The sequence below is a fragment of the Lutra lutra genome, chromosome 16 (assembly GCF_902655055.1).
Source record: "Lutra lutra chromosome 16, mLutLut1.2, whole genome shotgun sequence".
Classification (NCBI taxonomy): Eukaryota; Metazoa; Chordata; class Mammalia; order Carnivora; family Mustelidae; genus Lutra; species Lutra lutra.
Window position 1 is genome coordinate 21,642,963 of NC_062293.1, and position 15,961 is coordinate 21,658,923.

Sequence of the window (15,961 nt, forward strand, 5' to 3'; positions counted from 1 at the left end):
TCTTATTATCACTTAAATCCCTCCCCTCCAGTTAACTGCAGTGGGAACAGAAGATAGCCTGGTTGTCCACTGTCACCTTCAGAGAGTTCTAGATCAATGCAGTATCAGGCATGGTATGGTGTATATTTATTTGGGTTACTCCTTTTAAAAAAACAATATTGGCATCGAATGTCATTATGTCCATTTTTTAAAAAGAGCTGCAGAAGCCAAGGTCATAGGGCAGAAGTCTCGGTGACCCAGATACCCCAGATCTCAGGTCCTGAGCCATTCTCGGATGGCCAGTGCCAGGCCTGTATAAAGAAGGAGGCAGCTAGCACAAACCCTGGCCTTTCCTCCCAGGACCGTGGGGCAATCCACTTCATCTCTCCAAGCCTATAAAATATGGATTATAGAAAAGAGTGAACATTAGATCTGAAGAGAGGGAAAGCATTTTGTTAAAAATAATAAGATGAAGAACTGGTGATTCTTGGCCATATGTAAGCCGTAGTCAAGTAAGCTGGCCTCTCGTTTTCTCTTTTCATGAGTCTCTGTGACCCACAAGCACACACTTCTTTTTAAAAGATTGATTGATTGATTGACTGATTGATATGAGAGAGAGAGTGTGTGTGCATGGGCAGGGAGAGGGGAAGAGGGAGAGGGAGAGAGAGAAGCAGACTCCCTCTCCCTGCTGAGTGTGGAGCCCAATACCAGGTTTGATCTCACCACCCTGAGATCATGGCCCGAGCCCAAACCCTAATAGTCGGAACACTCAACCGACTGAGCCCCCTAGGCACCCCTACACCCACCCACTTTAAGTTTCAGACATACTGGCATTTCAGGAATAAGGCAAGTCCCCAAAGACGGTCTTTCTTCAGAAGCTCACTGAAAAAGGAATTAGGAAACTTGCTCAATCGTGACCTGAAGCCAGAGGTATGAAGGGCATGAAAGCCACAGGACCTTTGAGTGTGAGATCCCCTTTTCCACTCCTTGACCTACACTCCCCCTTTCCCCGATTCTGTCCTATAACGTCAGACACAGAAATTTCCCACCTGCCTTGCCTTCACCTCCCCCTTCTCTGTATAGCCCTGTGACACATGTCCCTGGAGAGTCCCACATATCATCACAGAACAAAAACAAAAACAACATGAAAAAATACCAACTCTGTGCCCTTACCACCCCCATCCCTCCACTATGAGTTGCCCACAGGATGAGAGTTCTTTAACTTGAGTTTCAAATACTAGAAATAAAATGGCTTTTTTTTTTTCACTTCTGCTATTTACACAGAAGTGCTTGTCAGAGACCTCAAGGCTAAACCCACCATAATTCAAGGTTATTTTTAGATTTCTCAGCTGTAGAGACCTACAGAATGCCAAAAGGGGCTCAGTGATTCAGCCAATAAGAGGAAGGAGAGAGGAGACGGAGCGCTGTAGAGAACCTGCTCTGGGCGCCGTGACTCCCTGGCTCTGCTTCAGGTCATCCTCCCAGAGACTCAGGGGAAACTCTGTGAGCGATCAGACCTTCGCAGGTGCTGAAACTGAGGTTCCAGGTAGTCACACAGCTCTGTCAGAATCAATCAGGGGCACCTGGGTGGCTCAGTGGGTTAAAGCCTCTGCCTTCAGCTCAGGCATGATCCCAGGGTGCTGGGATCAAGCCCCTCGTCAGGCTCTCTGCTCCTCAGAGAGCCTGGTTCCTCCTCTCTCTCTGCCTGCCTCTCTGCCTACTTGTGATCTCTGTCTGTCAAATACATAAATAAAGTCTTTAAAAAAAAAAAAAAGAATCAAACCATCAGCTCATGGGGGGCCTGGATTTGAAATCCGGAATGACTTAAAGCCAAGGGTTTTGTGCAGAACCCTCCCTGCCTCCCTTTCTTTCCCTGGCTCCACAGCCTGAATGTTCGCACTCTCCTTGCCCTAGGGTAGGGTCAACCCAGAGAAGGTTCTGGAAACATAAGGGGTTCCCCCCCTCTACCCCCCCACCGGTGAGGGTAGTCGGGCCCTGGTCAGATTCAAGCACATGGTTAATGTCTAAAAATGTTTGCGCATTCTCTTCCTCTCTCACCTCCCCGGGAGAGGGGTACAGGGCTACCATCAGGGAGCCTGGACTGCAGGAAGCTTTGGTAACTATCTCTGAGGAATCTCAACGCATTCATTTAGGCCTGTCTCGAACACATGCAGGACCCGGGGAAAGCGTACCCATCAACAGAGGACTACATACCACATGCCCAGATATTTATGCTATAAATCAAGCTAAAAACTGTTAAATAAAATAGGTTCTATCCTATTTTGAGAATCTATGTCTCCATAATGAAAAGTATATTTTATAGTGACCTAAAAGGCCATGTTCAAATTTAGAATCCCTGGGCTCCATGGAGAACTTCCTTCGAGCCCCCAGCCCAGGCCTGCGGTTCGCTCCCTTCCTCTTCTGCCAGCACATCTAAGCTACGTCTACACCACCACCCTTACACAATGCCAGCCTTTGGCCACCTCTTAAACCCAGGGTTTTCTGGATCCTGTGACCTGGAACATGATGCAGAAGTGGGGACACAGATGCACCATGTGTCCATCGTTCGCCTGCCAAAGAGTGCCGTCGGAAGGTCAGACACGGGCCTCCCTCCGCCCGGATCTGTGGGAAGCTATGCGTTTGTTCAAGGTGTTGTTTGCCTGTCAAACTAAGCAGGCATCCGTGCAGTGAGCTAGAACCACAACAGTTAACCTCATCCATTATCTTGCATTAAACCCTAAACCTGACATTTGAAAGGAGATGATACTTTGGACCATTTCAGTCTTTTTGCGGTAAACTTTGTCTCTCTACCCTTGGGCCAGGAGCCGAGGAGGGGGAGACTCGGCCTGCCTATGTTGATATTTACACATAAAATCTCTTCAGCGCTATTTTTTGTTCTTTGCTTAAAAGGTCTTTGCTTCAAAAACTACAGGGGGCGATGAGACAGTTGTATACTCTATCTTGCTTGCGGTAGTGGTTACACAACTGTCTGCATTTATAAAAACCCTTAGACATGTAGACTAAACGAGGTGAACTTTTAACATACGTAACTTATAACCCCCAAAATTATGTAATAAAAATTCTTCCTTAAAACCACATTTTAAGGAAGGAGCAGGATTTGAAAGAGCAAATTTGTTTGGGCATCTAAAATAACTTCCTTTTCTGTGACATTTAGGGGTGAGTCAGTATCGTGAACATCTGTCATATTTGTAGACGCCCATCATCTTATGAATGGCCTTTCTGGAGGAAATTCCCTTACAATCCTGCCTTCCTGAGAAATCAAGAACTCCAACTCCCAAGCTCCCTTGAGGCTAGGACGCGAGCACGTGACCTACCCTCCACCAATCAGAAACGCTCGTGAGGCCGGCTTCGGAAAGGATACCCAGTCTGTAAGGGGATTCCTCTTCTGCTGGTTTGTTGGCTTCAAAGGCATTCGAATTCGGGGCTTTCGGTGGTTATGAAGTTGGGTTTCTGGTTACCAGCTAGTGTTGCTTAGGGGAAAGAGGATGGATGGGGGAGTTCCATTCCTTGCTCTCTGCTACTGGCTGTCAGTCCCCTTTGGGAAAGTCCTTAACTTCTCCGAGTTTCTCTTTCCTCATCTGTAGAATGGGCATCAGAGTACTTACCTCATAAGATTCTTGGGAGATTAAATGTGGTGACGCCAGGTCTGGCATGTAGAAGAGTCTGAGTATCAGCTCTCTTCCTTCCTCAAACAGTAGGTAAGATCCTTAAAATTGCTGACCTGCCTTATCAGTCTGGAAGAGTTCCCAGAGTGGGAACCCCATGAGTTTTATTCAGAAGCCAAAGCTGACACTAACCGTTGGAGGGGACGGGGGGGGGGGGGGTGGATGGCCATGCAGTTAGGTGGAGATAGGCCCATTACGCTTCCCTCCTCTGCCCATCTCCTTCCTAGCTGTACAGAAAAGTGGCCACTATTTCATGAGCTCTAGGCGACTCCTAAGAAAGTGCTTCGGTTTGATTTCATATCTACTGGTCTGAGCACGGAGAATATGCCAGGTGCTGTGTTAAGCATCTAAGAAATAAACAAGGTGCCACTGAGTTGTAACCTGACGGAGAGAGAAAAATGCATACGTGCCTAGAATAAATATTAGACTAAGAGGTGTTATCACAGGAGTGCGAAGAGCATGCTGTGGGCGTCAGATATGAATGGTGTGCTCTGGGCTGGCAGCATCAGAAATTCTGCAGGAACTGAGGGCTACTGGAGCTGGTTCTTGAATGATGAGCTGGAGTCTAACAGGAGAAAGAGCCTTCTCTCCTGGGGAGAAGAGCATGTAGAAGAGTCCAGAAGAATGAATGTGCACCGTGCTTTAGGGGAACCCAAAGTTGGCCCAGAATGGCTGGGTACAGGTGGGAGTCAGAGACTGAAGACGGAGGTGGTGAATGAGCCTTGTTGAGAAGGGCTTTGCATGCCGCGGCGAGGGTACAAGAAGAGGAGGGAGGAGATGGTCTTCAACAACTGTGTGGATGGTTTCAAGACTCCTCCTGTGTTTTCTTGCTGACCAAAGCTCTACTAGGATTTCCTAAATGTCCATAAACTAAGCTTCTCTGAACCTCACCACCCTTCCTGGATATGATCAACGGAATCCCCCAATTGTGAGACTAGAGAGGACATCCAAGATTATCTGGTTCAGTCCCCAGAGGAGGAAACAAGAGAGGCCCTCCTGGAAACCTGGCTAGCCAAGCACAGACTGGAACCCCATACTCTTCCATCACAACAGATGATCTTGAGCTAAACAAGCATATAGACACTGGGCTTTCTAATAACAAAATGTACAAACTCTAGGTGCTCAGCCAGCAACCCCCAGGTGGGAGATCATGGGCAGCCTCTTGGAACACACCACAGAGCCTGGGCTGCTGAGTGGCTCTTGGCCCCGGGCCTGAACCTGATCACAAGCCCTAGCTCCTGGATATGGGGGCAGACCCTGGCTGCAGTGAAGCCAAATGGGGTAGAGCAGTGGCTTGTTGGGGGTGGGATCCAGTGCTTTGAGAGGCTGGTGGGGATGAAGATGCTGCAGGCACCAGAGTTCTTGCCAAGCACTACCAGGACCTGCAGAGGAAGCCCTTCTACCCGGCCCCCATCACCTACATGAGCTCTGGCCAGTGGCAGTCATGGTCTGGGAAGGCCCCAGTGTGGTCTACTCCTCAAGGGCCATGTTAGGACTAGGCCACACTGACTCTGCTGAGGCTGTCCCCGGCGCCATCAGGAGGGACTTCAGCATCCACATCAGCAAGAAGCTCATTTGTGCCAGCGACTCCATGGAGGGGGCCCAGAGGGAGATCCAGCCATGGTTCTGGGGCAGTGAGCTGGTGGATTGAGCAGGGCCACCAGGCCAGCATCCACCCAGCCTGAGCACTCAGGAGGACCTCAGCCACACCAGCAGCCACCTAGGATCAACTCCCTCTGTCAACAAGAACTTCAGCTCACCTCCATGGTCTGTCCCAGACCATCTCCCTGTCCACCTTCTCCCCACCCCAGCCCAGAGGGGCTGAGCAACCAAACTTTATGTGCCTTTTAGTATCCTAAGCCAGCAAGAAATTGAACCAAATCCTTTCTGGATCAAAGTGCGGGACAACCTTTGGGGTGTCTCCAAAAAGGTATAGTGTGACCTCTGTTCTCCCAAAGTGTGTGTGGTGGGGGGAACGCTAAAATTCACTGTGTTGTGCATGGCAGTGCATCGCTTATTACAATTTCTGCCATCTCCAAGGTAGAGATGAAGAAGGATTTCATGCAAAGTTGGAAGAGTTTGAGAGTAGAAATAAAGCTTACCTTCTCACCCACTTTAATTAATTAGTGGTGCCTGGGTGGCTGAGTCAGTTAAGCATCTGCCTTCAGCTCAGGTCATGATCCTAGGGTCCTGGGATGGATCCCCGCATCAGGCTCCCTGCTCAGTGGAGTCTGCTTCTCCCTCTCCCTCTCTCCTTCCCCACTCCCATTCATTCTCTCTTTATCTCACACGTGCGCACACGCCCACTCTTTCTCTCTCAAATAAATAAAATCTTTAAAAATTACCTAATTGATTAAATGTAACTAAATTTAATTAATCGATAAAACTTAATTAAAATAAAATGCACACACTGTACTGTGAAATATGTAGGATTAGCCCAGTGGTGGGCTCCGTCTGGCGTAGCGGGGAGGCTGCAGGCGTGCGGGATTTCTCATTCATCACTCACCCTGAGATCAGCATCACCTTTTCCGGCCCCTGCTTTCACCACAGAGGCTATTTCAGTCCAAGTTTCCAGCTGTTCTTGCCTCCTCACCAAGATAAAGGTTACTGCAGAAGTCTCTCAGTAAGGGACCAAAAAAGCCAAGGAGATTCTGGGTAACCGTCAGGTGCACGCAGGGGCCCTGGCATGGAGCTGTTGGGACAGGAGGGCAGTGTGGCCATCACTTCCCCCCCAGTGGCTGAAACTAGAATGGTATGAGGTTTCTCTGAGCCATTCTAGAAGGACAAATGGCTCGCCTGCTTTCCCTTTCACCTTTCCTCAGACCCTCAGCCTCACCTGCCCCCACTCCTTCCCTCACAGAGCTCAGTGACATGAAAAACACAGACCCATAAACTCTTCCTCTCGGCACTGAACCAGGTGGCAAAACAGGAAGCATCTTCTTGTTAAGACAAACCCATTGTGTTCTCTGTGCACGCGTGTCCTCGCAAGCGGCAGGAAACCGCCACCGGGCCATGGCAACAGGTGTCTGGGTGACCTGAGGCCTCATGCTAGTCTGTGCCCGTCCCTCCTTCCCTTATCCTCCTCCTGGAGAGCTACCTCCTTCTGCCTGCCGCCCGACAGCTCCTCACCTCACCCTGTGGCTCCTTTCCTTTGTAGTGACCCAACATCTGATAAAGACCTTCAAAGGCCCTACACCCTAAAAAAATGACAGCCTCGCTCCAAATAGAATTCTTAACACTGAGCAACCAACAGGAAATATACACACACCCTGGAATTAAGAGAGCTTCTTCTTTAGAGGTTCAAATTACAAAATTCTAGGTAAGTTCAAAGCAGAACCTTTCTCAAATTTAGGGCATCCTTATCTGGCTGGAACCCTAAATCAATACCAAGCCCACTACCCTGGATTTTCACATGGGAATAGATTGTTCCCAAGTAAAATAAAACAGGGATTGGAGGTGGAGGGAGGAATAAGTGGTACCATCTTGGACTTGATCTATTTGCCCAGAGGGACAGGAAGCCGTAGGACCCTCGGGGTAGAGCCAAGAAATGCGTACTTTGACAAGGGCTCCAGCTGCAAGTAAGACAGGACTGAGTTTCTGCTTATCTGGCTCCTTCCAGGGGACTCAAGGTGTGCTTCCTTCTGCTGGATCTCTCCAGATCTCACCTTGCAGAGAAGATCTCTGTTCTTTCCTATGATAGCAGGGAGGGTGAGTTTACAGTAGGGTATTTTATTGCTTTTTTTTTTTTCAAAGATTTTATTTATTTATTTGACAGAGAGAAATCACAAGTAGGCAGAGAGGCAGGCAGAGAGAGAGGGGAGGAAGCAGGCTTCCTGCTGAGCAGAGAGCCAGATGCGGGGCTCGATCCCAGGACCCTGAGATCATGACCTGAGCTGAAGGCAGCGGCTTAACCCACTGAGCCACCCAGGCGCCCCAATTGCTTTTTTTTTTAACATTTTTTTCTAGTCTTACTGAGATAGAAAGGACATACAGCCCTGTATTAAGTTCAAGGTACACAGCATCATGACTTGATTTCTGCATTTATTAGAAATGTGAAATTATTATCACAATTAGTTCACCTGTCATCTTGTAGATACAAGAATTTTTTTTCTGGTGATAAGAACTCTTAAGATTCACTCTCTTAGGGTCTTTCAAATATACTACCCATCAGTGTCACCTACACTGACCTTGTCTCCTGCCACACTCCTGCTCAGTCTTCTCTGCCCCTGCGCTCTTCCCACCTTATTTTGTGATCTGATGTCTCAGCTCACGCCCAAGCTTGACAAAGATAAGTGTGCTTTTATCAATGTTTTTGAGAGATTTCAGCCAGGAGAGAGGGCAATCCAGACTTTTTAATAATATTTTCAGACATGCCTTTGGTTTTTTTAATTTCTTCTGGATTCTGTCTTCAGTCAATATCATCCATTCTGCATGTCTTATTTAATATACATGATAAGACCAGTTTGTCAGACAGAGGCCTTTAGAAGCTTACCTTGAAAAATCAGTATTTTTCCAGTTTGTTGACAGAATTTACATATGAACCCTGTTTGTCTTGAGAAGACCAGATGGGTCACATCAATAAATAGTACATCGCTCTTTACAAATTCTAGCAGCCTAGGTTCTTAGTTGGGAAACACAACCTTAGCTAATTGATTCAGAAAAAGGAGTTCATTAAAAGGATACGAGGTGGGTCCAAGAACTGGTAAGAAACAGTAAGACCATGTTCAGGGCTTTCCAGACAGAAACAGTTCAGCTACGTTATTCTTTACCCTCTAGGCCAGCAAGTCATCAGTGGGTGGTTGAACTGAATAACTAGGAAGGTTTCTTCCAGATCTTCTTCCCTGTTTCTTCTCAGAAACCTCCGTTCATGGGTAGGACTTCCCCCAAAAGCAGAGCACACATTCTCAGAGAAGGGGACAGGGTGCAGGAAGCCTTGTCTGAGGGCATCTTTTCCAAGCAAGAAGGGGACAGCCATGGCCTGAGTCCTTCGGGTCATGCCTAGTGTCAACCTGGTATGAAGGGAAAAGCCCCTTAGCTTGGAGTCAAAGGTCAAGTCACTTCTTCTCTTTGAACTCTCAGTTTCCTCAATCAGAAAACTGAAACCCAGCAAACAGAGCAACCATGAAGGTTACATGGATATGATCTAAGAATGGGCTTAGGAATATGGAAGCCCTATACAAATGTGGAGGCTTACTATTTTCCATTAGTTGGAATGCTCTGTGGTCATTAGTTGGCCATGGCTTATTGGGCCTTCAAGTCCTAGCACTTGACCCAATACCTGGCAGAGCAGGAGCTCAGTAAACGGATATTGGATGAGTGGATGGACAGACAAATGGATAAGCAGATGAGCAGAGAACAGTCAATTCTAGGAAATGCTTTGGACACCATATGTTGACACATCACAACGGCAAAGAAAGATTCGCTCTGAAGACACAGCAAAAGCAAAAAAATGTCTCATGCGCCAAACACAACCTCCCACTGCTTGGGTAACAGGCCAGAAATCGACCCACAGGCTACATCTGCCCGGCAAGAAGGCCAAGTTCAACAATGGGGTTCTCCCAGTATCCTGAACTCCTGAACAGAGTAATTCTGAGAAAGTAAGTGACTTGTTTAAGGTCGCTGGGCAGCACTTCTGGACTTGCACTTTGTCCTGGACAGCTCGCCGCTATCCTCCACTCTTACCCGGGTTGCTCCTACTGCTCTGAGATGACACTTTTTCTCATGGCCTCCCCTACATGCTCCTGCTGCATCTTGGGCTTGCCCCACCCCCCATTTGTACTATATTCTGTCTTCCATTACTTGTTTAAATATTATGAAATGTTTACTACATGAAGGTATAAAGAAAAATACTTTTATATTACTGCATACCTCTCTATTTGCATCCTTTTCTCTTCCCATGTTGAGTTGACTGTATACCTTCTCATGCAAGTTTTTATACTTTTAGTGCTTATACTTTTAAACTGCCTCTTTATTTTTCCATCTTCCCCACTGTAATGCAATAAACGTTTGTGTCCCTCCATAATCCATATGTTGAAACCCTAACCCCCCAGGGTGGAAACATTTGGAGTTAGAGCCTCTCAAGGCCGTCATTAAGGTTAAATAAGGTCAAAAGAGAGGGGCTCTGATCCAATAGGATTAATGTCCTTATAAGAAGAGATATCAGAGGCCTCTCTCTCTCCTCCTCCTCTCTCCTCACCCCTTTGCATGAACTGAGAAAAGGCCAGTTGAGGGCATAGCAAGAAGGTAGCCATCTACAAGCCAGGAAGAGAGGCTGACCCTGGGTGTGTTGGACCCTGATCTGTAACTTCCAGGCTCCAGGCTGTGATAAATACATTTCTGTTGTTTAAGCCACCCAATCTTGGTATGTTGTCAGCCTGAGCTGACTAATATACCCACCATGCCCCCAAGTGAGCTAGGAAAGCCCAGAGACCATGGGTGTCACCCTTGTATTTGTAGAGTCCAGAGCCATGCCTGACACATGAGTGCCTATCAGATATATTTGTAAAATAAATCAATTAAGTCACTGCGGAACCAAAACAGATGTCCTGCGGCCTATTCCCTGGGAGCAAAGTGTTCTCTGTTCTGCCATAATACGGGTCCTATTGAAGCTGCTGCTGAGACCAGCAGCGTCTACAGTCAACTCCCACCAAAGTCAATTTAAAAGGAAGAAAGGGGATCCCAAGAAAGAGGTGGAGGGAGGGCTGGCATCTCAGGAAAGTCACTTTATTAATCAATTAAATGTTTGTTAGGCATCTGCTTATCAGGTATTCAGTGTCAAACAGCCTCCATTTGTGTGAGGCGATCAGTCTTTAAAAGACCAAAGACCTAGTGGTCCAAAGATGCTCTGGATATAAGCAAACCCAGTGCAACTGCTTCTCTTATGGCCATGTCCTTTGTATGGACACTTCAGAGTATACACGGCAGTCCCAATGGAGAACATAGACTCGAAGGGCTCACCTTCACTCATAAGACTAAGCACATCCTTGGCACAGCTTCAACACAATAGAGCCCACTCCCATGAGCCCCTGAGCATCAGTAAGGGGAGTCCCTGTGTTGACTTTTAAGATTCTCCAGAAGGAAAAAATGGTGGGGAGACACCTGGGCAGCTCAGTCAGTTAAGCATCTGACTCTTGATTTCGGCTCAGGTCATAATCTCAGGGTCATGAGATCGAGCCTGAAATCGGGTTCCGTACTCAGCAAGGAGTCTGCTGGAAACTCTCTCTCTCTCCCTCTGCTCCTCCTCCTCTCTCCACCTCTCCCTTGCTCTCAAATAAATAAATAAATCTTTAAAAAAAATTATTCTCCAGAAGAAAAGAGGCAGCAGTCTCAAGAGGCTGGCTTCAAGTCTCTTGCTAGACATACAACACATGCTCCATAACAAGTGGGATGGGGCAGAACCTTCCACGAGAGAGGACATCACCCAGGGGACCCATTATTGAACTATTACTGAACTATACCAAACTACATAAAAAATTTCTCTCTCGTTCTTTTTTTTTTTTCTATCATCACTGCATTGTTAGAGGCAACACAAAGACAACCTGGAAAAGTACACAGCACAATTTTGTGTTCAAGGAGCATAAAGTCCACTCCAGAATAGAAAATAGTTCACATGCCAATTTGGGTGTCCCCAGAGTAAAGTGCTATGGAAGTTCAGAGAAGAAAGGGCAGTAGAAGTGGGCCATCCTGGGCCTCCATGGATGGGATGGGACGTGGAAAGTCATCCTGGGTTCCTCCTATACCGTACCTCCCATAAAAAATTCGTTCACAGTGAAGAGTCACTGACTGCATGCCACCATGAAGAAGGAAAGCTCACAATCAGTGTTGAAAAATACTAGGGAATCCCCATGGTCTTGCTCAGAGACCAGCTAGGAAACTGAAACTGAAGGTTCCCAGGCAACAACATGCAATGTCCATACAGCCAGAGTTGAAGGTTCAGGCAGGAAAGTGAGAGGAAGAAAAGGATTTGGAGGGAGCACCACCACTTAGCATCAGGCAGAAGCTGCTAAGGAGACCGGAATCAGCAGCCTCTTATCCCTCTACCCCAACAACATGCTGCTTCTGCCACAAAATTCTCCCGTCCTTCCCAGTATATTTGTGGACCTTCTATGGGGGCCTACACCAACTAGAGAACCAAAGAAAATTCCTGAGGATAACAAGAACTATCCTGAAAAGAGAGTCTGGACTGTATGTGGTCCAATTCCATGATTTTCAGAAGGGTGGCCAAGAACCAGAGAGAGGAAGTGACTTGCCCAAAGTCACAGAGTGAGTTATAGCCAAGGCAAGGCTGGAACACAGGTCTTCTACCTCTAAGTTTATTTTTTCTTAGAAGCATCTGGTACGTGGAAAAGGGCTACAGGAGGAAGCTTCTGGAAGAATTCCAAACTGAAGTTGTCCTGCCCTTCCTTACCAACACCCTGCCCAGATATAACCCCTGAGAGTCCGTTCCACCTAGTTCAAGAGATTTCCTATATCCCTAAAAGCAAATGGGCTCCAAATGCCAGTGATGAAAATAGTCAAAATTTTGGGGCTGAAAGGAAGGTCCGGTGAGGGCTTCTCATGCTTCCATTTGGGAAATTTGGGATAACACAAATGGTTGAGCCATAAGCAGGATGTCACAAGAAAGCCCTACACTTCAATCACAAGAAAGCCCTACACTATGCCAAAGCTTAGGTGTCTGCTAGGCAGCCCAGCCTCCCCCTTTACACTTGAGAAAACCAAGGCCCGGAGAAGAGAAGCAACTTGCCCAAGATCATACAGGGAGCTAAGCTCACTGCACTACACCCCAACAGAATGTCCATCATCTGGGGAGAAGAAAGCGTATTCTATCTCCTTGTCCATCTGCCTTCCTGCCCTGTGCAATCTGGGATTTCGTTCCCTTATTTTAGGTAAAGCATCATGTCATGTTTGGTCTTGGTCCTAACTGTAGAGAATGTATAATTTAACCTTAATTTCTTCTGAACCTTAAATTCTTTGGGGACTGGAATCACCTTGTATCAGTCAGGGCTGAAGCAAACAAGAGTCACTCTAGGTATTTGAAACAAAATCAATTTAATATAGGGAACCAGTTATCCAGGTGATGGAAGAGCTGAGAAGTCAAACAGTGCATGGTGAGGCCACCCACAGATTAATAACAGCAGGAAGTTGCCAGTGTCCCCAGAGCTGGAGGGACATACGGAGAAAGTAGTATTACCAGGGCCCAGAAACTAGAGCAGGAGCTAGAGTCCAGGTGCTGGCCCCACAGAGGCAGGGGCTGGCTGATGGGCTCTAGAATCACAGACAGGGAGCCACTGCTGAGGATGCCTCTAGGAGCAGAGAAGGAAACATCCTAGGGATGGAAAAATGTAGACGGTGCAAACAACACCCAAAGAGGAGTTTGAAAGGCTATACTAATATCAGACAAAATAGACTTTAAGACAAAAATTGATTATAGGGACAAAGAACATTTTATAATGATAAAAAGAGTTTATAATTGATGAACTGACCCTTTTATCAGAAATAAACATATATGATCCTAAAAAAGAAAGCCCAAAGACACATGAAACAAACACTGACAGAACTGAAGGGAGAAATGCACAATTCAACAATCCTGGTTGGAGACTTCAATATCCTACTTTCAATAGTGGACATAACAACATGGCAGTAAATCAATAAGGAAACAGAAAATTTGAACAACAGTATAAATGAAGTGGACCTGACAGATACTACAGACTACTTCCCCCAATAAGACCTCTTCCAAGGTGCACATGGAACATTCTCCAAGACAGACCTCATGTTAGGATATGAAATGAATCTCAGGAAATGTAAAAGAATTGAAATCATACAAAGTATAGTCTCTGACCACAATCAATAACAGAAGGAAATTTTAAGAACCCACAGATACATGGAAATTAAAGAGCATACTCTTAAATAATCAATGGGCCTAAGAACTCACAAGGAAAATTAGAAAATACTTTGAGATTAATGAAAATGAAAACACAGGGGTGCCTGGGTGGCTCAATGGGTTGAGCCTCTGCCTTCGGCTTGGGTCATGATCTCAGGTCCTGGGATCGAGCACCGCATTGGGCTCTCTGCTCAGTGGGGAGCCTGCTTCCCCCTCTCTCTCTGCCTGCCTCTCTGCCTACTTGTGGTCTCTCTCTCTGTCAAATAAATAAATAAGTAATCTTAAAAAAAAAAAGAAAATGAAAACAACATATCAACACCTACGGGTTGTAGCTAAGTGCATACTTGGAAATTTATAGCTATAAATGCTTATATTGGGGAAAAAAAGAAGAAAGATCTCATATAAAGAACCTAACCTTTCATCTTAAGAAATCAGGGGAAAAAAAAGACTAAACTAAACCTGAATCAAGCAGAAGGAAAGAAATAATAAAGATAAGAATGGAACCAAATGAAATAGAGAATAGGAAAAAGTAAGGAAAACCAATAAAAACAAAAATTAGTATGTTGAAAAGATTTTCAAAATTGACAGATCTTTAATTACACTTATACTGATACCCCAACTACACAAAGATGTCTCAAGAAAATAAAACTACAGGGGCACCTGAGTGGCTCAGTCAGTTAAGCACTGCCTTTGGCTCAGGTCATCTTCCCAGGGTCCTAGGATCAAGCTTTCCTGCTCAGCAGGGAGTCTGCTTCTTCCTCTGTCCCTCCCCACCACTCATGCACTCACTCTCTCTCTCTCTCTCTCAAACAAAATCTTTTTTAAAAAGTTAAAAAAAAAGAAAACTACAATTATCACTTATAAATATAGAAGCAAAATCCTCAACAAAATATTAACACCCCAATCCAGCAACATATAAAAAAAGATTATACACCATGACCCATTGATTTACCCCAGGAATTCAAGGTTGGCTCAAGATACAAAAATTAATCTACATATTTTCTATATTTATTAGAACAAAGCACAAAAAAGCTAAAGTGGACACAGAAAAAGCATTTTTTTTTTTTTTTTACAGAAAAAGCATTTAACAAACTCCAACATTTGGGGAATAGAAGGGAACATGATACCAGAAATTAACTCAAAATAGATCAGAGCTAAATGTCAAAACTAGAAGTATAGGGGCGCCTGGGTGGCTCAGTGGGTTAAACCTCTGCTTTCGGTGGGGGTCATGATCTCAGGGTCCTGGGATCAAGCCCCGAATTGGGCTCTCTGCTCAGCAGGGAGCCTGCTTCTCCCTCTCTCTCTGCCTGCCTCTCTGCCTACTTGTGATCTCTCTCTGTCAAGTAAATAAATAAGATCTTAAAAAAAAAAACTAGAAGTATAAAACTCTCAGAAGAAAACATAAGAATTAATTAAAGCTTCTTGAACTTGATTTAGGCAATGGATTTTTAGATAGAATGCCAAAAGCACAAGTGATGAAAGAAAATAAATAAATTGGGCCCTAAAATTTTTTTTTAAAGATTTTATTTATTTATTTGACAGAGAGAGATCACAAGTAGACAGAGAAGTAGGCCGAGAGAGAGAGGGAAGCAGGCTCCCTGCTGAGCAGAGAGCCCAATGTGGGACTCGATCCCAGGACCCTGAGATCATAACCTGAGCCGAAGGCAGCGGCTTAACCCACTGAGCCACCCAGGCACCTGGGCCTTAAAACTTTAAAGTTGTTTGCTTTAAAGTCAGAGAGCACCATCAAGAAGGTGAAAAGAGGGCGCCTGGGTGGCTCAGTGGGTTAAGCCTCTGCCTTCGGCTCAGGTCATGATCTCAGGGTCCTGGGATCGAGGCCCGCATTGGGCTCTCTGCTCAGCGGGGAGCCTGCTTTCTCCTCTCTCTCTCTATGCCTGCCTCTCTGCATACTTGTGATCTCTCTCTCTGTTTCAAATGAATAAATAAAATCTTTAAAAAAAAAAAAAAAAGAAGGTGAAAAGATAGTCCACAGAATGGAGGAAAATATTTATAAGTACTGTATCTGATAAAGGACTTGTGTCTAGAATAAATAAGGAACTCTTAAAACTCACAATAAAAAAAAAAAATTTTAAAATGGGCAAATTATTTATTTATTTATTTTTAAAGATCTTATTTATTTTTATCATTTGAGAGAGAGAGTGAGAGAGAGCACGAGTGGGGTGAAGGGCAGAGGGAGAAGCAGACTCCCTGCTGAGCAAGTGGCCCGACGCAGAACTCGATTCTGGGACTCCAGGATCATGACCTGAGCAGAAGGCAGATGCTTAACCAACTGAGCCACCCAGGCATCCTGGGAAAATGACTTAAATAGATGTTTCTTCAAATAATATATAGCAATGGTCAATAAGCACATGAAAATGTGCTCAACATCATTAGGGTAATGCAAATCAAAACCACA

At 45.6% G+C, this 15,961-nt stretch overlaps 1 pseudogene; it reads left to right on the top strand.

The window, feature by feature from the left end:
* The first annotated feature begins 4,985 nt into the window (after positions 1–4,985).
* Positions 4,986–5,350, top strand: LOC125087859 (nucleoside diphosphate kinase, mitochondrial-like; annotated as a pseudogene).
* The last annotated feature ends 10,611 nt before the right edge of the window (positions 5,351–15,961 follow it).